This window comes from Leptinotarsa decemlineata, unplaced genomic scaffold (genome assembly GCF_025532065.1).
Source record: "Leptinotarsa decemlineata unplaced genomic scaffold, Ldec_3_MD MMD2_tig00026354_RagTag_RagTag, whole genome shotgun sequence".
Lineage (NCBI taxonomy): Eukaryota > Metazoa > Arthropoda > Insecta > Coleoptera > Chrysomelidae > Leptinotarsa > Leptinotarsa decemlineata.
In genome coordinates this window covers 9,526,245-9,552,800 of record NW_027412702.1, presented here as the reverse complement: position 1 = coordinate 9,552,800, position 26,556 = coordinate 9,526,245, and the positions used below count along the sequence as shown (strand labels likewise).

General features: G+C 35.7%; 2 long non-coding RNA genes across 3 annotated transcripts in view; both read right to left on the bottom strand.

The window, feature by feature from the left end:
- LOC141486454 (uncharacterized) overlaps positions 1 to 26,556 on the bottom strand; it is a 427,453-nt gene that overhangs the window by 241,293 nt on the left and 159,604 nt on the right. The gene's annotated exons all lie outside the window — the stretch shown is intronic.
- On the bottom strand, positions 11,638 to 12,885 carry LOC141486410 (uncharacterized). The gene is made up of 2 exons (XR_012467818.1): positions 12,741 to 12,885; positions 11,638 to 12,671 (listed from the first exon to the last, which is right to left on the bottom strand). It is a non-coding gene; the product is annotated as an uncharacterized lncRNA (long non-coding RNA).

Genomic DNA, 26,556 nt, shown 5'->3' with positions numbered 1-26,556 from the left:
GTGAGGATGAGAGTGTTCCATGTAGGTGAAATTTTACCTGTTTCATTTACTATATTGTGTAGCAATCCTGTGAGTGATATCTGATTCAATTCCATAACGAATGTTTTTTCGTATAATTCAGCGTTCATATGAAAGTATGTGTTTCGAAAGTATTTTTCTTTCGTGCAATTCAATGTTTATATTTCACTTCTTTGCATTTTCCACACATCTTTATTCAGAGTTGATTCTTGAAATCATTGGTTTCTTCCTTTCATTGGAAGATTCCCACTTTTTTAAATCAAGATGGAGAAGTAGGAAGCCAAAAACTTCGTCCAGTTTTAATTAGTTGCGCACCTTCAATAGAAGAAATATTCACCAGAAAAACCAATAGCAATTCTTCCATCGTCTCAACTGTAACTCCTAGAGCAGAAGACATCCCTGAACACTACCCTCATCCCCGATATCGCGAAGAGAAAATCTCTTTTTCCGAAACGTGCCACATTCGACGGGAGCCAAACCGTCAGAGGAACACACCTTGCGCCCTTTCTCACGCATCTCTCGGCAGTAAACAAATATTTTTTCGGAATTTTAAAGCCGTTCCGCTACTAATATGTGGGGCAAATATTTTCTTTGGGATTAGAACGTGACCGCGTCGCAGCATCCATCGACGAATCCATTTCTGTTTTGTTTACATTGGGCCATTGGATCACACTCGATTTAATTGTCGTGAGAAAAGGTGGATTGTTTACCGAAAAATCGAGAGCGGACGAGCTTTTACGGACCTCTTTCATTTTCCGATACAGAAAGGCAAGTTGAGAGAAAATGGTATTTAGAAAAAGAATAATCACCGATCTGCTATCGAAATTTTATCGGTGTTATGAAAAGAGGGAAAAATGGCGCAGTAACTTCTGGAATAAACATAAACTTTCAGCCAAAATTATTTTTTTCGGTGATGATTACTCCAACAAATCTGAATAAATTCACAATAAATAATATAAACTATAGTTTCACTACAGCACTATTGATATTAGTTGACAAATTTCACTGCTCGTTAATTATTTTAAGGCGATCGATAGAAAAAATTGAGTCTTCTACATTACATTGAATTCTCCGGCAATTCAATTTTTTTTGAAGAATTACCTGTGTCAAAGATCTCAATGTGTAAATCCAAAACAAGTTCTTTATTTTTCCTGAGACTTTTTTACAAGCATGGAAATCGTCATATACACAGTAAAGATTGGAGTTATCAAGTGATAAAATACGGAATATAATAATTAATATTTATTAAAACAACGATAAAAATTAAATAAAAACAACAATAAAAATTAATTGGCGCTCCGGGGCGACTTCATTGATTCCAGTGGTGCGTTTGCTTTTTCAGCTGCAGGAAAACCCGGAAAAACCTGCAGCACCACATCATCTGAAGATATTGATCTAACAATGTCCTCTCTCTTGTGAAATAAAATGTAGGGTGTCTCCAGAGGCTCAAATAAATTCAATGCATCGCCAGAACACTTCGTGACACGACTATCGTCAAACTTAAACCAATCCGTTTCGTCTTTGACCAAGGCGTATTAATGACCAGATTCAACGCCAGAACCACAGTGAACAATGACTGCATGAATATTATAATATTGGTCTGCTAGGTTGAAATGTTTATCTATTTCGAACCTTCCAAAGAGTTTTTTGCTTCCGTTAGAGGTTGAGTCTTGTTTAAAAATCATCAGTATTATTATTAGATTGACTGGTGCCTCAGCTATATATATATATATATATAGGAAGTTTAATAAATATTTTTATAGACATGATATGAGTTCCCTTTGATACAGATGTTAATTTGTGTACAGGAACTATCAGATTATAATTTTGCCTAAGAGTATAACCAGCAGCTATGTGGATAGTATCCCTTTGCTGAAACTCATGGTAATGATTCCTAATGTGACACAATTTAAATTATACATGGATATCACAGTTAAAATTTGTAACTCAGTGAAGAACTGCTTACAAGAATCACCATATTTTTTAAAACACATGGTTCTTAGTATCTTTTTTTGAGCAATCAACAGATCATTGAATCTGCTGCAGTTACCGTAACAGACTAAGCAATAATTTAGACTTGAATGAACAGGCATAATAGTAGCTTAATAAAATATTAATGGGGACAAAATTTCTGAGAATCCAAATTACGAAACAATGCTTGGATAATTTAATAGAAATAGAAATATGATCATTCCACGATAATTGTGAGTCAATGTTCAACCCTAGGAATTTGACTGATTTTTTCTGCACAATAGATTTTGTATTAGCTCTAACCAGTATACTGCAATCCATTTCTCTAAGCGAGAAAACAATGGTATCAGATTTATTGCTATTTAGTACCCACGAGGCCGTTTCTGAAATTAATCATATTAGTAACTGCAATATCAGCCTGGTCAGATAACCTTTCACAAGAAGAAGAACTCAATAAGAAGGACGTGTCATCAGCAAACTGTACAGTACAATATTGTTGATTAATATTAGTATTAGAGATGTCGTTGACGAATAAGAGAAAGAGAGTAGGACCCAGGACACTAACTTGGGGAACACCTGTTAAGATGTTACGATTTTCAGAATGATATATTCCAGATTGGAGCCTAACCTTAACAGATTGTGATCTGCCAGTCAGATAAGTCTTAATCCATCTCAGACTTTGGCTGCAAACTCCAATATCATAAAGTTTATCGAGGAGAAGTTGATGGCTGATAGTACCAAATGCACGTGACAAATCAAATAGAATACTGATCGATTTTTTGCCACTTTCAAATTTGGATGAAACATGATTGACCAGAGAAAGACTAGCATTTTGGGTTGATGAACCAGATTGGAATCCATATTGGCTCTTAGCGAGTAGGTTATACTTTTAACAGAAGGATACAAGTCTGTTAAGATAGGATTTTTCGAAAATTTTTGAAAATGAAGACAGCAATGCAATACCTCTGTAGTTGGAGATTAAGTGCTTATTATTTTTCTTGTGAACATGAACTACAATATCATGTTTAAGACACGAGAGAAAAGAACCCTCAAGGAAAGAGAGATTAAGTAGGTATGTAAGTGGTTCAATTAGTTCCGCAACATTCAACAAGACTCTGCCTGGTAATTCATCTATATGCCACTAGTATTCTTAGACGATATGGACTTGATAATATCAAGAAGTTCAGTTTCGTCTAAAGAATGAAGAAAAGAAGAGTTTATTTTTATATCGTGATAATCTTCACCAGCAAGCTCAGTATCGTTGATTAGAGAAGGTTGGGACATGTTCAAGAGACTTGGCACATTTGATCCCACCAAGAGCGGTATATATCAGAAATACACGATGGACTGTAGCCGCTCATTGTTTTGAGGTTCCACTCAGTACACCTCGAATTTCACTGCTTAAAACTGCTTTCATTTGGAGAATTGCTTTCATGTGGAATAAACATGGAATTAAATTCGTTTGGAAAACATTCGTTTTCCAAACGAATTTAATCTCCAGCGATTCAAATCCAACATGAATCGCTACTTTCGCACGAGCACCGCTCTTGGAGTGATTTAAAGATTTTCCTGTAGGGCTTGTGTTTTTTAAAGAGAGGTGCCGCATTTGGTAATTTCAAATCGGGAATACCTCCATGTATTTCGTATTTGGTGAATTGACAGAGGGGAACCTACTGAATAGCCAGCCAGCAAGATGATCAGAATCAACCCTGTTGGACTAATTGCGAAGTAAAGTACATTTACACGAAAATCACCCAGAAATAATAGAATACGTTCGATTTTATTTTTTACCAATTATTGATATCGACACTTTTTATTTGTTTATTCTGTATGAAAAAATCTTCAATCGATTTAGGAGGAGTAAACATTGAAAACACTTTTCCCACACCAGAACAAAACTACAGACTCTGAACGCGTGCTTCGTTAACCTATTCCTGATTATATCAACAACTCACATACTTTTTTGTGAACCTTATTTTTATTTGGTCTTATGAGTGAGTTAATGTCATCGGCATACCCATGATACATGGACGTTCAAAAATTATGATAAAAATTGATTAAATCGTTAGCATATATACGATATAACAGGACCGGAATTGAGGAATTCCTTACTTCATTCTCAGAAAACGACTTTGGATGTTCCTTATTTGGATATTCTGCTATTCATTACTCATTGCGGATTTTCTCGTCCAGAGCGAAAACTCCATGAAGGTTGAATTTTTGTAGAAAAAGTAAATGTCATTGAAATTGTGATATTCCAACTATCGATATCAATTTCAAAATAGATAAGTACACATCTAGCTGAAGATAATACAAAACTGAATGTGACGTTAACCTTCAAAATGATTCAGCACGCAAAACACATTCAAAACAGTTGAAATTTTTCTTTATCACTAGTGTCGTATCGATTTGTCAGACCGCTGTAACTTATTTTGTCGCGCGATAGTTTTAACTTTGCGCCTTCCAAGATATTAATTCAAATCGAATAATGTGAAAGACAATTATGATGTGCATGAAATGCCTAAAGTATCTAGTATACTTTTACCTTAATTTGATGGGGATAAATACCGTATCCATCTAAGTAGCTTTAATAAGCTATTCTCAAAACATAGACATGCATATGTTTTGGCGAAATTTTCTGAGGACCTATAAAAGAAAAACATAATGTAGTGAATTGTTTCATCAATGATTCATACATATAAACTTTCATCTTGAATTAATTCGTCAATTAGCGAAAAACGTATGAAAATCCGTTCGATAGTTTTTGTAGTGATGTAGTGTTGAATATATGAAAAAAATCACATGACTGCTTTCATTCCTTATAAAGAAACCAGAACTTCTTTTTTTTGTTACACCTGACGATCTGACATTAATTTTTCTATTGCAAACTCTCAAACGCCGGTTTTATACAAACAGTTCATTTTATCTCAAAGAGACGCGACATAACCATTCCTTCTGAGCTAGGTGTGAAAGTACAAAAAATCTCTTGTAAAAATATCATTCAGGAAAGGAATTAGTAAATCGTGTCAACTACACAAAGTAGCGGATTAAAATGTATACCTGACCCATTCAAAAGCGCGTTTGTGAAACTGTTCCGAACGTAAACGAAAAGAAATATTGTAGAATTGTCGGATTGCATTGTCAACAAGAAAAAATATAAGGAAAACTCAACGGTTATTGTGATCAGTCATTTGTCAGTTTTCTGAACGACTCTATAGAGATTTCAGAGTTGTTCCAACAATTCAGGTTTAGTATAAATATACCATAGTGTATTTATCCCCATTTTGTTTTTCATAGGTAGAAGTTTTGTGTTGTCTAAAAATGCTGAAGATTAGGAAAGAATTTGTATTATTTTTATATTTCACATGTTTCTAGACACAAAAAAACTCAACTGGAATGCAAATTCATGTAGCGAATTCAATAAAACCAAGAAAATTTGACAAAGCCACAATATAATGTTTTCTCAAGTGAAAAAACCCACGGAAAGATTGTTTAAAGGCTAGGTATGCACCACTAGTAAGTTATTGTAATTGCCTAGATAAAGCATCGTGGAGAAAATGGCAAACTAGTAGTAATTTTTACGCTCCTTGAGATGCAAGAAATAAAAAAATATTCATGTGAATCATTTCTAGACACTTTGGTTACTCTGTTACCCTGAATGATGCAGTTTTTACTGTGAGGACAACTTGAGCATACCTTCCGTTTCCTCTTCGCCTTTGATTATGTCGCAGTTGTGAATGAAACGTTCAGCATAAAACCATTAAATATCTTTGACACAAAAATTGTTTCTTTTGTACTCGTAATTTTCTTATAATTTTTCTGAATAGTTCCAGAAAATTCATTGTAAAAAAAATTGTCATATCTCTAAACGTGTGGCAACAGTGTCCTAGATTTTCACGATGTTATCTCCTATGATACGTCGCGACGGCGGGCGTCTAGTAGTTGTATCTAGCGTAACTGGCGCCGCCCCGACGCGACGTCCACATTTTCCATCAATTTACGACTTTTTCCATTATCCGACGTCGGAATATGATGAACCATTGAAAGTTCGTTCCTTCAGGGACGTTGGTTGTAATATCGTGAGTTGTTACATTATCAACAAACTTTTTCGCCCACTAGGACTGTTATGCACGTTTTGCTATTTTAATTGACAACAATCAGGGGACTTATTCGCTAAAGCAAACTTAATGTATTAACTTCGAAAAATGTACACTTTTACTCGTTTCACAATAAGTCATTGTCATTGACACAATGATTTAACTAACTACATTTAACTTATTCATTTCTTTTTAGACAATTTCACTCATTCGAACTGTGAATTTGAAGAAAATGGTTCTTAAAGAATTTAACAATGGATCGTATTCATTTTATCACCGTTCTTCACACTTCCAGAAGTCTAGTGCCATGGACCAGTTTTAGCCATTATATTTCTCAATTTTGCAATATTTCACCGAATATTGATTACTGTTCTTGGTATACATAATACGATACGCAGCTTGTGCTTTATGAACGATCCAGCACACACTTTGAGTTTTCATAGATTTTGACTTGGTGAAATATTGTCTGAAACTATGTTTGATCGCTTATGTTTGAAGAAAACCGGTTGTTTTCAGCTATGTTCCTATGTGCAGCTATTGTTCTTGATTTAGTCTCTTTCTCTGTTTAAGAAAAACATAACAGACATATTGTTTTGATTTCAACCCATTGCCTATCTGAAGTGGAAAAAGTTTTTAATTGTGTTTCGAACAACATATTTTAGTTTTTTTGAATCGATTCGCAGAGTCCTCATTTTCTATATGATCAAGCAATGTATTGAGAAGTTTAGGCCCAAGATATGGAAAGCTTTTTCCCGATCGTGATTGGTATTTATGTTTCTACCTAGTTGGGTGATTATGTTTTAGGTTTTCAGCTCAAAACTACTTTGTTGAAAGTTTCGGTTTCCAAAATCTCAATTCATTGAACTGTATCTATTAGCGTTTTATTTGAGTTAGTAGTTGATGAGCACTGTATATAATGATAATGGGGGAATGGAAAAACGGCTATAGCCAAATTACAATTTGTGTTCTTGATATTCCACAATAATAATATTAATTATTATTATTATTATCTCGAAGGTTGCTCTGATAGAGTTCTATTCCCGCAGCCTCGATTCTTTCGGAGGGCACCATGGGGAAAGTGATTATTGGGTCAGAGAATCATGTGTCCTGTTAATATTCAATAAGAGAATGGAAAAGGGCTATAGCTGAATATTTTTGATATTCCACAAGAACTATTATCAAGATGATCATTATCAGCATCATTTTTTCCCTAAGGTTGCGCGGATCAGGCCCTATTCCCGAAGACCAGGCGCACCAGCATTATCAACCAATGAGCACTCTCTACTTCGTGGGGTAAATTGTGTCAGGAAACTCTATAACCATCACGCGACTGCGGTAGACTAAGTTCCGCAGAGTTGCCAACCGTAGCGGAATTCCGCTACTGTAGCGGAATTTACATGACGGTAGCGGTGTAGCGGATTTGAACATAAAGTAGCGGAACTTTTTACAAATAATCAGTATTGAAAAAAATATGGAAGTAGGTAGCACAAGAAGCTGACAGCTGAATAATTGAATGTACAGTCAATACGTTATAGTCTTAGTAGCTGAATTCATTACATGGTGAAAGAGAAGAAGAATATTTTTAGATATTTTCATTACTATCATAAACCATGTAACCTCCAATATCTTGGAATTACAAGTCTCGACTGTCTCGAGTATTATGAATTATATGGAACAAACTACAGTGGAAATGGAAGATAGTTCATTTGATTGTAGCTCGAGCGAAAGACCTACCACATTTGAAATTGAATGGAACGGGACATGTTCAAAAAATACAAAAAGTCTCGAAAACAAAATTTTTCTCAACATTGTTTGTCTGATTCCAACTTGAAAGGGTGGATTAGATCTGTCGCGAATGATCGTTCAAGATTTCAGAGTAACTATTCGTATGTGAACAAATTGATATTCATTTTTACTTTTCAAAATCATTATTCCAAGCTATGAAATGTTTGATCGAGGCGACAGCTTTCAAAAATTAACTGCTGTAAATTTAGAAAATTAGGTACCATCTACTGAGTTGCGCGGTTGAAAATTAGTGACAATTAGTGACAGTTCAGTTTTGTGGTATCTGAACGGTACACAAACTACAAACTGTAAGTTCTGTGGTATTTAATTTTGAATAGGGCGCATGCGCGAACTGATTGCGTCAGATATACAAGCGTAGCGGAATATGAAGCAGTCTAGCGGAATGTTGGTTCATGTGTAGCGACTTTATAGTTCATCCAGTTGGCAACACCTAAGTTGTTGCAGACGCCATCTTGGCAGGCCATGATGAACCTCCCAGTTTCCGACTTCAGCCCACTCGACCACTGAACCTCTCGGGTAGCTGCCCCGAAGAGAAATGCTTCAATTCCTGCTCTCACATGGTCGCGAACCATGTAGAGAAGGGGATCCGAACTCCTGATGGCTTTATAGGCCCCATCCAGTACAATTCAGTCAAGTAGACACTCCAAACCGAAAGTCCATTACCTCCCTGTTTTTTTATTACTATGATTACAGCCAAGGTTGCGCTGGTCCAGCCCTGTCACCTAAACCCCGATACGTTCGAAAGGCATTATTACCAAGCAATAACGATCCTACACCGTGAGGTGAGTGATCACTGCGTCAGAGAATGAGTCAAGGATGACAGCCCTCTGCAATTGTCCGGCCAAGATTTTTGCCTTACTGCGTCAAGACGGTATGCTTTTGAGATTCGAGAGACAGAGTGGTCTGAATAGAATTTGCGAAAAATCTTGATAAATAATCTGTTTTTCTCCTCTTTTCAGACGGCATTCGTCTCTCCCAGAGCTGAAAACTATACGATGAATACCATCTTTGGTGGTAGAGAATGACTACATTAGGCTTATTAGCTTGTATCAGCCTCAGAGTGGGGAATGAATAATTTCAATGAATTTGTCACTTCTTATTCCCCGCAACGGATTCAATTTCCCCCCGAAGTACGAGGAAATACCTGGCGCCTCGTGGTAGATCCTGCACCTGGTGTCAAGAACTTTCATACCCATTATGCGACTACGGTAGACTAAGGTAGAACACCATCTTGGCAGGCCATGTTGAACCCCTCAGGTATGGGGTGTGGAAACAAAAATTTCCTTAGGTTTTAAGTTAAAGCCAAGTTTCAGTTGATTCTACAATGTATTGTCGATCGCCTACTAGATAATAATACGAACTTGTTTACTTATTATAAATTTACAACTACTTGATTACAAAGTTCACTAAATCCCTCCAGATCGCAATAAGCACGTCTTTTTCCGACTCATCATCAAATAGACGATAAATTTCATCCTCGAATAAGAATCATGAAATATCTTTGACACAGTTTTCAACTTAGTTATTGTCGATCGATCAAAAACACCCTGTGCGTTAAAGTCGACGAACTTTTCAAACTCTATTGCAAACAAACGACAGTTTTTATTGAGTTGAAAAAGTTGCCTGAGGTAGGATGGACCCGATGGCGAAAACATGTCTAGGGCCGTACTAGGGCTGGAAAGGAAATATGCCACAAAATCGAAACATGTACTTTATGAGTTGAGGGACTGGCTTTGAATCTACATCGAGAATATATAGATAAGAGTTATATTGGAGAAAAGTTGCATATTCCAGCAAATAATAGATGCATAATGTCGTTTTTTTTTCCTGGAAAATACTGAAGAAATAGTTTACAAATCAAATCAATACTTTTGAAAGTATCTTGTATTTTACAATATAAAGTATTATCTTCTTCTCCAAAACTAAAACATAATTCTCGACATGCGTTTCATCATTCAAGTTGGCATCATTAGGATATCACCACTTTCACTATTACGACTACTAAAACTCCAGGATGCATTCAGAGCACTGATGAACCTAAAAGTGGCATCGAAACGTCTGGTAATGCCATGAAGAACTGATGGACCTAAACAGATTAAAGTTATGTGGAAATCACGGACCCTGAACCAGCTGTAAAGGTATCTAAACTTCAGATACGGAGCCAAATCAGAAAATTTGTCCATAAAAAACATGTAGAGTACTTGGAAAATACAGTTGGAATCACACAATGATAAACCATCATGAAGAACAATGTAAAAAAAGAAATAAAAAACTGCTTCAACCCAGCAGGGATCGGCTCAGAATAATTACAGGGCTACACACTGGATACGAGAACACCTGAACAAAATAGGTCTGTATAGATAGGTAGGACCCAAGTGAGTGTATCTTTGAGATTTCAATGTGACTCAAAATGAATTTTTCACAAATACTGATTCAATATTTGAAAAAATATTATTCCAAAATTATTATTATTAATTTTATTCAAAAATAATGATTGGGGTATTATTTTTTAAACTTGTGTGAAAAATAAAATGGTTTTTAACAAAAATCATCATAATTCGAACAATCATCAGAGTTGTTATTATAAAGCTAACCGGAAAATCATCAAATTCTAGAAATAACGTAGAGATTTGAAGTTTTCGATATACTCGTAAAATGAACATCACCGATTGAAAAATTGCTGAAAAAATTCAGGTTTCGTTCACCAACCAGTTTGTCATCTCCACGATATGAACTAGACTGTCAATTTCATTTCCTTATGGTGCCAACTTGATTAGTTGAACGCGTGTCGAGAAAAGTGATCTATGGAAACAGTGCTTGTTTTATATTCATTCTGCAAAAAAGGTTACACTTTGTACTTTTCATCCTGTATAAATTTTTTTAAACATGTGATACTACATAAAAAGTTCCTGTGACAACATATAAACAAAAAAATTCATATTGCCATAATACTTAAGAATATTGCGAATGAAGCCACTGCAGATGAAGAAGAAATCGCTTAAGAGGAGCGCCGTGTTCAATGTTGCAGTAGATCTCCTGTTTTGGCTCTCGAGCTACCGTTTTACTGTTTGAAAGATAAAATCTTCTAATGACTGAGTTTTCTTTCTTATAATATTTATAAAATAACTGGAAATTACAAAGTACGAGTATGTATGGTCGTGTTAGTAGGCCCTAAATTCGTGCTTCGTAAAAACAATATTTAGGAGATGGTAAAACGCGCGTCAAGAAGAGTATTGCAGTTCTGGTGTTTGAAAAAAGTGCTGGTTTTGGATTCTATGCCAGAGGTTCCAGACGGTAGGAAGCTGAACGGGTGGGCTGGTTTATTATAATGTATAGGGTGGTCCAACTATGATGCACGATGTTAATTTTGAGTCACACCTCAACGTCAAGTTTTGCCCAACGTAATTCGACATCTCTTTGTTTCACTGTTTGACAAATTCAACCATGGAGAGGTAGGTACACAATTGTACTTCTTCAAAAATGAGGTCGTCTAAGCAGTTACCGTGAATGGTGTTTGCTATCATGAGATGATAACGGACTCCTTCTAGCCAGAAATTGAGGATATGAACCTGGATGATATGTGGTTCCCACAGGATGATGCCACTTCCACACAGCCAACGAAACAATAGCTCTTTTGCGCGAGAAATGCAATGGCCGTGTTATTTCATGTCGTGGAGATGTTAATTGGCCGCCACAATCATGTGATTTGTGGACTCCTTTCTTTGAAGATATCCAAAAGTAAAAGTGTACGTCAAGACTTGAATTTTACAAATACGGTACATGCATAAGTGATATTAAAAAAAGCAATTAGTTCTAAAATTTCCTCCAAGAAGAACAAACTTTCGCAAACCTCTCACAGTTGTAACCGCTTTATGCCAGTTTTCCTCAAGAATTTCAATTAAAGGATGTTTCATTTATCCACCAGGCAGGTTCACTCATCCGACGTTTTAGCCGATTCGCTCCTGACTCCATCCTGTTTTCCTTGCCGTCTATCCTATGCCGCATCTTTCTCCGCTCCAATCTGGATTCGATATGGTCCTTTGCCGACGTTACGGGTCAACGACACAACAGAATAGGAAAACAATTTCGTTTATTCGCCTTTCATGTTTTTATCCTTTTCCGATCTTGTTCATATACCGTTAAGTTCGAAGCTCGGACGGGGGAGTTTAAACGGGGAGGACAAATGCAAAAAAGAGAACAAGTATTATTTCCCATGCTCAGTGCCGAGTATCAAAAAGTGGATTTTCAATAATTTAACTTTGAAGTTGAAATATGGGTTATAACCAGTTTCTCCGTTAACTACTCTTCCCCATAACGAATGAAAACCCTCAAAATTCCTAACTTTTGCCAGCCAAGGTTTAATAAGGTTCAACCTGTAAACATGAGATTCATAGCTCGAATTAGACGAAGCACGGACGAACCAATATTCATCAAAATGGTTCAATACAGCTTTTCTATTGTGTCCTTTTGAGTGTAATATAATATCATTGAATACTCATACACTATATAGTCACGTTTTCGGTTATTACTCCCAATTTAATTCGCTAGGAGATAAATCACCTTCCTCATTATTAAAATTCATCAGGACATCGTTGAGGAGTTTTTCTGTCAAGTCAATATTTCCTTCAAAGCGAAATCATTTTTATTATATGACTTTTAAACGCAGATTCCAATACTGTTATGACTTTGATGCCATTCTACTCATTTTCATATTTTTTTAGAAGCCTGAACTGATTTGAAAACTTCTTGAGCTCACGTTAAAATATATATCTTCTGCTTCTGAAAGATGAAATCATCATTTCGATAATCAGGTTGTCACAGATTCATTAGAATAAGTTACCCTCTCACCTACGAATGTCAAATACTTCAGTTTTAACACTGAAACACGGTTTCGAAAATCGTCTAGAAACTTTTAATGCTGCAAAACAGTTACGGATTATGATCTGAATGAACAAAAATATACAAAGTCAACTGATAATTTCTAAATTCAAAAAATACTTGTCAAATCTGGATATACAGATTGAACATATAAAATGTCTCATACACAGGTAGTTAAAGAACCAATGAGCATGGTTAATGTAAGAAAAAGAATTGTGGCAAAAGAATAGGCAGACATCATAGAATGGCACCTCGGTAAGTACTCACACCCTTCGAATTCAAGTGTACTCATAAGAAAATACTTTTTCATTGAAGCGGTTTATGGTACGAGTGGTAAAAATTGAATCACCGACCGAGGACTTTTCAAAGAAATGATTTTTTTAAGAGGAGGTGATTTTGAACAGAATTTGTTCACATAACTTTATATTATCATTTTTTTGGACGTTTCAGTATGGCTGTGCATTGTAATAAATATAAAGTCAAAAGGGTTTAGAGTTCAACGAGTGTGAGGTTGTTTTATCATTTATAGTATATTTCTTGTCATATTTTTAGTCAGAGCTATTTTCTAGTTCAAATAATAAACAATTTACTGTCGTGATAACAGCGTTACCCTGCAACCAATTTGAAGATTCTTCATGCAGAACCCTTCAACATCTGAAAGGTTGGTAACTATGAGACGAAAAAATTTGTGAGCCGTCAATAATAATATTTTGTGATCCCTGGGATTATTGTTGGGTACTGAAATATTTATAAAAAATATGTAATTGAAATATATATGAAAACATTTTAATGTGGCTTTAATATACTAGTAAATCAAGAATCGTAGCTAGTTATTGCAATATAGTAGTTGTTTACAGCTGATTCTCGGCCTCCCCCCACCACTATGACGTATTAATTGCTTTTTTTATTGGTTGTTGTTTGGTGAAGTTTTTTTTGTTGTGCAGTGAAGTCAAGGCGTTGTGACCTTGAAGTGTCTGGTGCATGGATCGTTCAGATTTTTTTTTCATATGAGATTTTGTGTGTTTATGTGTGTGTGTAGGAGAATGCACGGTACAGGGTTTCATCATGTGCTTGTTTGTCTATGTACAAACATACGTCTGCATACTTCGAAGATCCTCCAAGTAATAAATGCTCCATCGGTGTTAGGGCACCAAGTTAGTAGTGGAGTGACGTCACAGCAATAACCGTTCAACGGCTAGAGAGCGACATGTTCACTCCACGACGTGTGGCAGAGTAATGCGTATTCATCGGTCTGCCCTCACCTCTCCTGAAGCGATGAAGGTTCGCTCTAGCCCCGCTATCCATGGTGACACAACGGCAGCCGAGGACTGTTTGCCTAGCGTCTACCCTCTCCGAGACCGCAACGACCACTGCTTGCTCGTACCGGCAACTGTTATCGCATCAAGTTGGGAGATGGGCTTGGCTGTGACGTCAGGCATCTCTAGTGGATAGCAACTAGCAATGTGAATCTTTCACGGTTTCATGGTGGGGGTGACTCACACTGTTTAATATAAAAGAAATGCCTGGCACACTATGAAATCAGTAGACGAATATATCTGCAGCAGTTAGCAATTGGTAGAGTGTTATTCAGTTCGTAATAGAAGGAAGACGGTGAGTGTATTTGTCTGTTGGAAATTGTTTATATTTTCATATATATTTTCATCATGTCCGTTTCAAAAGTAGACTTGAATAAAATTAATAATTTGATTGTACAGGAGGTTGAAATACTAGAGCAAAAGGCCTTATCATCATTGCCAATTGATGAAGTGTACATAATTAAAAATATGTCAACTTATTCTACACGATTTGGTAAATCAATTTTATTAACTTTGCAAGATGTGAGCAATGATAAATTATTTAAAACATGGCTACCAAAACGTATTTCGTTGCAATTCAGTGATGACGATATATCTTGTATCAACTCATCAGGTGGTAAATATACGATGATGTATTTAGGACAGAGCCAACAAAGTTTTGCTGGCATGAAAACGCGATCTCTAGTCAAATTCAATATGATTGAATAATAGTAATAATTTATAGTGAATTTCTTTAGGTCATAGCTTACAAAGTTTTTTTGGTGTGAAAACGATAACTCTAGTCAAATTCAATATGATTGAATAATAATAGTAATTATAATGAATTTCTTATTGTTTTATTAATATTCATATATTAGATGATAATTATATGGAAATATAAACATTACTAACTTAGTTGAATACACTCACTTTGTAACTACAAGTAAAATGGGAATGTGAGTATTATATCACTGAAAAATTGGAGGTTGCTTATTGTTTTTTTTTTTTGTTCGATTTCAGTTCCACCATTTAAAGATGTGGATGCAGTACGCAAGTCAAGATTGGGTCGATATTGTAGATCTCAAATCATCGGTTCAACATTTGTCGTCTAAATTGAAGGTGTTGGGTGATGGAGCCGAACATGCAAGCGTTTATGATATGAGTGTATGCTATGATGAAAAACAAATCGAATTATGCCTTCGTGATGCTGAGAACTATTGGAGTGGTGCAGAAGTTTGCAACAAATTTTTGGATAATGAATTGGAATTGTGGCAACTTTGTGAGGTTATGATTGAACTGAACCTAAGAAGATTCCTGTATAGCCTCCAACCATACTTGCCAGAATGGATTATTCATCACTTTGAATTGAATGATGAAAATCGAGAGGAAATTGAAGATGGTCGCGAAAATGATGATTATGAGGAAGAAGTTATTTTAGATAGTCTGTATGTTCCTGTGAATCATAAATAATGTCAAATAAAAAACTTTGTATTATTTTCATGTTTTATTTATTTAAATCTGATGAAATACAATAGAAAATGATTACAAAACAATAAATATGATATAAAATACAATACATGATATAAGTCAGTTACAAATAAAAAAAAAAAAAGATCATAAAACAGTACATGATAGAGTGAAAAAAAAAGTGTCAATATCTGCTATGAACTGAACCATCCAATGCATTGTATGTTAAAACTGTATCATGCAAAATTAATGCATATACTTTAGTGTTGTCTGGAAACTTGGTCTTCCTCGTCTCAAACTCAATCTTTATATCAATAGTTGATGATTTTGTTGCATTCGGTTGATGGGAACAATCGATGACGAATAGTGGATTCTCTCTAAATTGTCCAATGTCCATCAGAGGTTCACTCATATCTTTATCATAATAACTTCGCTGGAAACTCTCAAAAGCATAATAAGCAGGAGCATCAAGTTTTTTATCGAAATTCAAATTCCAACGCTCATATGGATAAACTTCAGAATTCAAGTATACTCGAATACTATTGATATCAGCAGTTGTGAATTTTGTAATATCTTGTGTTCTATCTTCAGATGTGGTAGTACTTTGGAATGCGATGATGACAAAACGAGGAGTTTCCAATGCGTTAGTTGTTTTGATGGCCCATATGTCTGAAGAAGTCCCACGTAATGATGGTAGTTCATAGAGGTCCCACATACGATACGCCAACTTGATTTTGGCATTCAGACCGCTTTTGTTTATTCTACTCAAAAGTTTGAGCTTGTGTTTATCATCTGGTACAATATGCCTTATTTTCCATTCGATTTTATTTATTTCCAAATCAGCATCAACCTCACCTATATATGAGTTTTTGAATGATCGAGCGATAATCAAAATCAATTCCTGTTTGGCATTCAAGATACTTTTGTTGTAATCTTCAGCAAAACCCATCAAATATTTCAGTGGTAGTTTTCCACTAAAAACATGACTGTTTGTATCCAAGATATCTTGCTTCAATTGTGAAAGTCCCCAACCAGATGTCAATAATGTGTTAGCATGAGATTGTCCAAATGATATCATGGTTTTCATTGTAGATGTTATCCCAGGTTTTCTAACAACAGCCACTTGTTCACCTCCCATTTCATAACGAATTTCGTCAAAGAGAAATGCAATTGCATTATTCGAGAGATAGCATGTTTTCGCTACATCTTTGGGGGTGAATTTACCTTCTATGTAAATGAAGCTCTCGGCAATATCTAGTATAACATCTTGATTATTGATTGCAATTCTGATTTCATCCGAATTCCTGAATAGCGGTGATCCATAGGGCTTATATGTGTGCTCATGTAAACTTATGAGAGAATGATCGAGCACTGGTTCATTGAATATATTCAACTTTTCATTGTTTGTTTCGAGCACCATTGTTATTTTCTCACTTTCAATCCAATCGATTTCAAAAATTTAAGATCACTCACAGACAGAGCGTTATGTGCTAACTGTTTAGCATACACTTGTGGAATGAGCTTCTTTTTATGCACACCTTTCTTTTTGATAGTGCAACTCGTTTGGGATTGTTCAATGCGATTTTGTCTATTATAAATGAAACCCATAACAACAGTTATTCGATTTTCTTCAATTCCAAAATAATGAAAATCTCTTCTTCACTTCCAAAATCGATAAGGTTATTTTTTTCATCCAAAATACGCACTGTAATGTTGTGAATCAATTGACGACCTTCTGGACTGACAGGCATATATATAATACTGTGTGGTTCTTTAGTAAGATTGTAGCCAGGTTCAACATCAATATCGAATGAGAAAAGAATGTGGGATTCTTCACCATTTATATATGAACCAGATATTATATTGCAATCTAAGCGGATAAGTCTCACAGTTGTAATGTTTATTGGTAATGATGATTCATGTATCTGATTTGGTGGAAATATTTCATGAGCGAACCCCATCATTTCTGCTATTGAATTTGGATGTGTCAGATCAATTTCATATTTGGATCGCATTTCACATTTGAATGTATTATTATTGGCGTGTAGATAGAAAATATCATCTGCAACGACATCATTTGGTTTTTTATCATGAAACAATCTGAACATGATATGTTTCTGTATGACGGCATTGATCTCTTCTATTTCATAAGCACCACATGGAATTTCAATTGTCAACTTTTGGGGTATCGATGAGTTGTCATTACTGATTCTAAAACTAACTAAGTTATTAGCTTCAGTTATATTATTGATTGTATTGCATCCATAGAATCCCAAAAGTCCTAATCCATAACGACTGTTCCTATCCAATTCAATTGGTGGAAAAAAATCCGCACTCAAGACACTTGTCCCGACAGCTTGTAGCTCGAACTTTCGTGACATGACTGATGAATATTTTGAAACACATTTCAATTTATTATTGTACACAGCAACAGCACATTTGAGACAATTTACACTTTTTGGAAGGTGTTGTATTGTAATAAGTATCATTTTTATTGATACCAATATTCACATCCTCTATATTACAAATACAACACATAGATTTCCGAGGTATAGGACCGTCATTAACATCCGATTCTGAATTTTGATCGTGGTGGTGGTGCTCATAACAATATCTATGTTTCATTATATCGATGTCATCTTGCAGATGCTTAGGCAACTTTTCCCAAACATATGCAATCTCATGTGCAACACATGCAAGTATCACTTCCTTAGGCATATTTGCAAGCATCACTTTATCCATTTTTTTCAAGGTACCATATTTTGAAAACATTCTAAGTGAAAACCCCATTCCCTTGATAGCCTCCCGATCCAGTTTTGGTGTTGAATCCATTTTTATTTGGAAAATTATTTAGAGAGAAACTGCAAGCACAAGTGACCACAGAGAACTGTATTAAATTTCTGTTGTCGATCATAGTTATATTTGATTTTTACATTCGAACATTTTCGAAAGAATCGAGTCAATTCCAATGGTGGGGGTAGATCTCCAAAACTATCGAAATATGTGACTTCTTTCCCACATTTTTTATATGCCACCCAATGTGTTCCTGGTCCACTTATTCCATCTAAATTAACAATAGCTGTCTCGTTTTGTTTTGGACCTGAAGATGGTAATCTATCACGCATAAAAACACCACGAAAATGTGGAATTTTCATTTTTTGTGCATAATAACTGAGATCGAGATCAGTAAGAGGCCTCTGAGGTAGGGGTTCAATTAGTTTTTTGTTTTGTTTGTGGCTTTGTATGGTTTTAAATATAGTCCTAAACCTTTACGGTATGGTTTGAGATATATTCCACTTCCGCGTTTGCCTAATGCTACAGCCTCCATGGTTTTATTGTGACGATTGGCTTCCATTAAAGCCGCTCTGCTGGCTTTTGCCGAATTCACGGCCTTGGTAATACCAGCAGCAGCTCCCGCCAAACTTCCTAGTGCGGATAGTCCAGCAAAAATTGGTATCAATGGTAAAAGTCCACCGATCTTGGGAACAGGAATTATGCGTGGTGTGCGGATTTTCTTCTTTCCACCGGCAGCTTTAAGGTATTTACGTGCCGCCTGCAATGCCACAGTGATAGCTTTTTTGCTATTATTCGTCACAAATTGATTCCCACCAGCTTTCTTCAATACATTTCGCACTTTATGGACTATCCCAGCACCAAATGCAACTTTTTTAATTTTATTTTTCTTCGTTTGTTTCCTCTTACATTTTTTCTTATTGGTACTACAACCCATGCCCATATGTCTTTTCGCTTTCATAATGTTGGTGACAAGTAATGCAGCTGCTCTTTCCCCAATACTCGCGTCCTTCGATTTAACCCTATCCCAAGCGCTGTATTCAAGTTCTTTGTCGGCTAAATGTCTTGCTGCAAGATCGGATGGATGCTTAGAATATTGAATATCGTGTTTTTTGCATTCAATATCTAATTTATTGATTCCAGGGTCGTTACGAGCTAAACGTTGTTTCAATTTTGTACCCGGTCCACAGTATTGATAACCTCCGGTAGATGTAATTCGAAAGGAAGTTTGTTTATTAAATCATTAACAAAACCACAACCTCTTTTAATTTTACGATCACTTTCAATACGTCCGTATCGTTTGATGGTACACATTGAAATGAATAAGCTAATAACATTTATATAGTCTCCAACCACGGCACGATGCGCATTGTAAAACAGAAAGAAAAGTTTGCTGTAGATAATCTAGATGAGAAATTTGGTTGTGGATTGAATGGACAAAGGGTATTCAGACATGGTCCACTACTTCCATCATCAGTTCGAGGACTCATTATAGGACCTTCAAATTGTGGAAAGACGAATGCAATGATATCACTATTAACACATCCACAAGGACTGAGATTTAGAAATGTGTATCTCTATTCGAAATCACTCAATCAACCTAAATATCAGTACTTGCGAAGTGTTTTGGAACCTATAAAAGGATTAGGTTTTTATACATTCAGCAATAATGCAGAAATAGTGGAACCCTCCGACGCTAAGCCTAATTCTGTTTTCATTTTCGATGATGTAATATGTGAAAAGCAAGATATTATTAGATCATATTTCTGTATGGGACGTCATAAGGATGTTGATTGTTTTTATCTAGCACAGACATATTCACGGGTACCCAAACAGTTAGTGCGTGACAATACCAATTTCATTATAATGTTCAAACAAGATGAGACGAATTTACATCACATTTATTCAGATCATGTTTCACCCGATGTAACATTCAAACAATTCCAATTGATGTGTGTTAAATGCTGGGAGGACCAATATGGATTTCTAGTCATTGATAAGGATAGAAAAATAGATGAAGGTAGATATCGCAAAGGATTCGATAGTTTTATATACCCATGATCTTGTTTTTGGAACTTATTCGATCACTGAATATTGTAGTGGTCACTTCACCAACGAATTAAGCTTTAATTCAAAAAAAAGGGCATTATGAATACAAAAAAAGATCCTGAAAATAAAAACAATGAAATAAATTTGAAACGTCAACTAGTAGAGACAACAGAAGCTGTCAGGCAGAAATTCAACTCTATCAAGAATGATAATATTGAAAATCGTACGACACTTGAAAGATTGTATGAGCCCATAATGAAACCATTGAATGTTTTATCATCAAACGCTACTTCTAAATCACCAGTGTTATCACCAAATCATGGAACTGTTCAATCTACTTCAAATTATCCCATGAGTACTCCAATAGGAAGAAAACAATCTTTTGGTAGTGTATCATCTGTGAATAGTGACACGAGCACACTTCAAGACGATATGAGAACAACTCTATTCGAAACACCATCATCGTCCCACATCGATTCCTCGGATCCTGACATCTCACCTGTTATGAATGAAAGTGGTGAAGATGTTTTGATGAAACATTTGAATAATATAAAATCTAGAAATCCAGCATATGATGGAACATTTGGCGTACGTATGGATCCAATTACACAAAAGCTGAAAATGGGAAGTCTAGTGGTAAATTTCAAAGATGGAAACATTTCATTTTGGGATGCTAATAAAGTGAAAAAATATGAATGCGCAGGTAGTCCAGAATTGTATGATATGATTTTTTTGAAGAATCCACAAGATGTTGATAATGAAGAAACTCGTCAAGTATATTCCAAAATATTGAAAATAACGAATGCTCCATATAAACAATATCATCTGAAGAATGGTTTTAAAAATACAAATTCTAAAAAATTTCGTGAAGTTATCAAACCTCTATTAGACTCACGACAATATCCAATAAGAAGTAGAAGTAAAATTGGTGGAGCACTCAAACGAGTGAAAATGGAGAAAATATATAATTCTAAACCTGTGAATTATGTGTACTGGAATTCACCGAAAGAGTTAGTTGCTCGCCTACGACTATTGGTAGCTTCAAAGTCAGCCGGACATACCGGACATGATAATGAAATAATTTCAATAATTGAAGAATTACGTGAAGAAGGTATAATATATTAACATATTCACATGTAATGATCACTGTCACATCATCATTCAATGCAGTAACATTATCACCTTTTCTCTTTAATCATATTGAAATAGAATGACTAATGAAATAAGTGATGTCAAACGACAAGTTGTTAATGAATTACATAAACCTGCAAGACGTAATTTTCGTAGAAGAATAACCACCATCAAAGGTTTTGCAGATCTATGGCAAATAGATTTAGCTGAACTGCAACCTTATGCAAAAAGTAATGAAGGATACCGATATATACTTGTAGTGATAGATTGTTACTCCAAATATCTGTGGACTGTAGCAGTTAAAGATAAAACAGGTAGTACAGTAACTAATGCAATGAAACATGTACTGAAAGAAGCCAAATACTCCCCCAAACACATACAAAGCGATCAAGGGAAAGAATTTTTCAATAAAAGCTTCTCATCTCTCATGCGAGAATATAATATCAATCATTATTCAACATTTAGCACAAAGAAGGCAGCTATAGCAGAAAGAGTGATTCGTACAATAAAGGCATGGCTCTACAAGGAATTTTCGATGAGAGGTCACCACAAATGGCTTGATATTCTTCCAATTATAACTAGTAGATATAATAATAAAGTTCATCGTACAATAGGTATGGCACCCATCAATGTTGATTCAACAACAAAATTAAAATTCAAGGGTATCAATGGAATTGGAGGAAGACAAAGTAAACCCAAATTCCAATTAAATGATATTGTACGTATAAGTAAATACAAACATATTTTTGAAAAGTCTTACACTGCGAATTTTACCACGGAGCTATTCAAGATTGTTAAAATTAATAAAACCATCCCAACGACTTATAATCTTGAAGATATGAATGAACAGCCGATTAGAGGATGTTTTTACGAAGAAGAGTTATTACGAACCGAGAATCCTGACGTATATCTGATTGAGAAGGTGTTGAAGAGAAGAAAAAATAAAGTATATGTAAAGTGGTTAGGCCTTCCTAGCGAACAAAATTCTTGGATTGATGAATCAAATATGGTTTAAATGTATATAATAGTGACTTTTATGAATAAAGTAATATTAAAGTTCATTATTGTTTTCATTTCAATTATAAGTATGTGAACTGAAAAATATTGCAGCGGTAAACATTGCCCCAGCCATTCGCAATGTTCTGTGTATACCAAACCAAATTAATTGTATACTCCATTCCCGCTTATATTTTTCAACTCACGATATTGAAAACACATTATCATTCCCAAAACTAATCGCCGTCACTTTGAAATGCAGTATCCAACTCTTTTTGCCAATTATCTCTCACTGATAATGCTGTCTCATAAAGCTTAGTCGACTCCTCAAGCTCAGCCTGAGCTTGCATTCTCGAACGTTGATGGAATTGCTTATCTTTACCAATTTTTGAACGGAGTTCATCAGCATCTTTAGACATTCTAGCCAATTCAACCTTCGCTAATGCAATCTTGGCATCTAATGCTTCAAGAGTTTCATTATTAGCATTAATAGCTCGCTCACTCTTTTCAAGTTCAGCAATAGTCATCTGTGCCTTTACAAGACGGCATTTTGCTTTCCTTTTCATTTCCCCAAACCGATGGAGGGGGCTGAAAGAAGATAGCGGTTCAGCTTTCAAATCACTCTTCATTTCTTTAGGAGTACCTTTTGGCTTCCTCTTCGATCTGTCACTTTTCGTTGCGGGTTTTTTCTGTCGCACAACACTTTTGGATTCTTTCTTTTCTTTAAAGTCAGTGACAATCGATGAAGATGCCTTAGTAACCTTCCTCTTGATTGTTCTAGATTTCTTATCAACACCAAGAGGAAGGGTAGATGAAGAGTGTTTGAGTGATGATAATTGCGAAACGATCGGATTTTCAATAATAATTTGCTCATTTGGTTCTGGCACATCTGCAAAGTTAACGAAGTCGTTAATATCAAAATCATTTATCGAATCTTGACTCGATAAATGTAATACTGGAATATTTTCAAAATCAGTCTGATCGATATCAACAAGTGGTGAACCATCTTCAGCAATCAATAGCGGCATAGAGCTCATGATTATTAAGGTCTGAGGAATGATATGTGATAGCAATAGAATGTGGATAGGAAAGGTGATGATGTTACTGAGACCTCACCATTTATAGAAGAAAATAAACTAGCGCATGCGCTCTTTCATCAACTGGCACATGCGCTCTCTCACTAAACTATTCACGCATGTAACAATCTTTGTCATTTAAGAGGAAAACTTTGTGTTGCATGCATGTATTTTTAAATGTTAGAAAATAATACAAATAAATTCAAAATATATATATATTTATTAATAATAGAGGACAATAACGATAATAAAAAATGAAAAATGTTAATATGTCTCTGTGGATGTGGAACGTTCTTTGACTCTATTCCTCAATAGTTGTTGCTCGTGCGTCAAACACCAACATTGAAAAAAATGGATTCTCCTATTGGGGTAGAGTTGACCAACCTTCTCACACAGATCCCAAGTACTTCTACATGCATTGCATACATGATTCCAACAATTCATGGAATATGTATCACAACGCAAACAACGTTGCAGTGGAGTTGGAACGGCAGCACAGATACCACAAATATTTCTACAGATACCTATATTGTTAAATATTATAGGTTCGGAACACTTCAGACACTGTAACTGTTGTTGACGATAATCCGATTTTGTTCGCTTCGGTGGATGAGAAGGAGGCGATAGTTGAATCCGCAACACGCAATCACTACACATACCAGTACATGGATTGATTGAATCCTTAGGTCTACTTATTTGACAAAAGTAGCACACAATAGCCCCTGCAATCATCATTGGGTAGACACACACTTTTGGTTTTTCATTCCACTCTTTTGGAAACGGCATTTTACTAATTCGATTAGAAATATAAAGAGATGACTTACAGAAACTCTGAATGCTCTCTCCTATACCTACGATCTCTATTTATACAAATCAACATCATGTGGAAGTATAGTGGGATAACTTCTCCTACTATTCCACTCTAAACGAGTCAAGTGGGAGTCGCATCACCTCCTATATAAGTTGACTTGCAAACCTAGAGTTCATTCATTCACTCTCTACAACTGTGAGCAAACAACAACAAGATGAATTCTGCAAAAATAAATGCTGCATTAAATAGAATAGCTGCTGTTGATGAAAACAATTGGATAGACGAATCAGATGATGAGGATGTCAATGTTCCGCTAGAGGAAGTAATAGTTGAAGCAGAAGATGTTGGAGTCGATGAAGATGAGATAGACGAAGTTGAAAACGAGGCCAACCAAAGCGACGAAGATGATGACGTGATGGAGTTTGAGAGGGTCATGGATGAAGAAGGAGATGATGAAGGGATAGAAGCTGACACAACTGAAGGTGATGGTGCTATGAGGATCGGTATGCGAACACTCAATGTCAGTGAGACACTGGAAGATCCCTTGGATTTGTATTGTGCATTGGATGCATACGTATTGATCAGCACAATAGATGGAGAGAACAAAAAACTATGTTGGTGCTGCTTTCGGTTTTATTCGCATAGAAACAATAATGGAGGGTGGTATGCCCATGTCAACACCCACAACACTGTCTCAATTATGGAAATGGGACAGAATTGGTGTGAAGCTTGCGAGAGGCCACTAACAAACTTCACCCGAGTATCTACATGTATTATATGTAATAATGTCCAACCTGTGGCACAATAACCGTGGACCTACTGGTCAAAAAAAAAACAACAGCCCTTTTCAGGGCTACATTATTCACACAAACAGTAGTTAGTTGTATTAGTATTCATAGATTATGTGACAAATGAATACTTTGATTAATAAAAGTCTAAGTTGGAAATTTGTTAGTCTTTGAATATCTATACATTATATGACAAATAAATTACTACTTTGACTGAAAAGTCGAAATTTGGAATTTGATAGTCATTGAATATCTATGCATATGATGAGTACTACTTTAAATGAAAGTTGAAGTTGGCATTTGTCAATCATTCATATGCATATAATGATGAATACTTTCACATACATATATTTCGTTTGAGATTATAATGTTAACATAATGTTAACAATGGTATGAATCTGTTTCTGTTTGAAAGTATAATGGTAGCTCTGAAAAGAGCTATTTTTTTTATTGTTTCAGTCTTTAATTGTAGCCCTGAAAAGGGCTGTTATTTTTTTATTAATCCATGCAATGATATGGACTAACGCTCCTCATCATCAGAAACAATAATTATGGTATCGTCATCTGAATCAGATGATATACTAATGATATCATCCTCATAGTAGTCATCTGAATCAGATGATATACTCATGATGTCGTCGTCGTCATAATCAGCTGAATCAGATGATATACTAATCACATCATCCGCATTATTATCGTCAACAGCATCTATGTCGTCCTGAATACCTTGTTCCACTCGTTCTGCGAAATCATCAGGAAGATCATAGATTCGCTGCAGAAATTGAGCGAAGGTTGTACTCAAATGATCAGACGTTGAATCTATTTCATGTACTTGGATGGGTCCTGTACTCGACATTGTGGAAGAATGATATAGAACTGGGATTGTTGCTATATTTATATTGGAAGAAATGAAATGGAGGGGGTGAAATGTAGAACAGTGTTTGAGATTCGAAAACATCAAGAATGAAACTCTGAGCGATTATTAGGAGAAATTCTAGTGATTATTATGGAAAAAAAACTAATAAGAGGGAGAGGAAGGGAGGAAGACACTGCCCCAGCCTCGCAGTGCCTCGTGTACACCAACCAAAAAGTGTGTACTCCGTGGAAGGAAAGGAAAGGAAATGATGGACGAGTAGATGATTATATGTCATCATCGGAATTGAGGACATCATCATCGATTAGGATTGGGGATGGCGGAGGACTATCCTCGATGAGGATAGGGGATGGTGGAGGACGTCTAACGTCAAGCTCGTCATCAGCATCATCACCAGAGTCGTCGTCGTCATCATCGTCGTCGTCGCTACTCATTGGGACAATGTCATCATAAGCAGGGTCCCACCATCCGTCAGGATCTGGATATTCCGAGTCATCCAAGTGTCC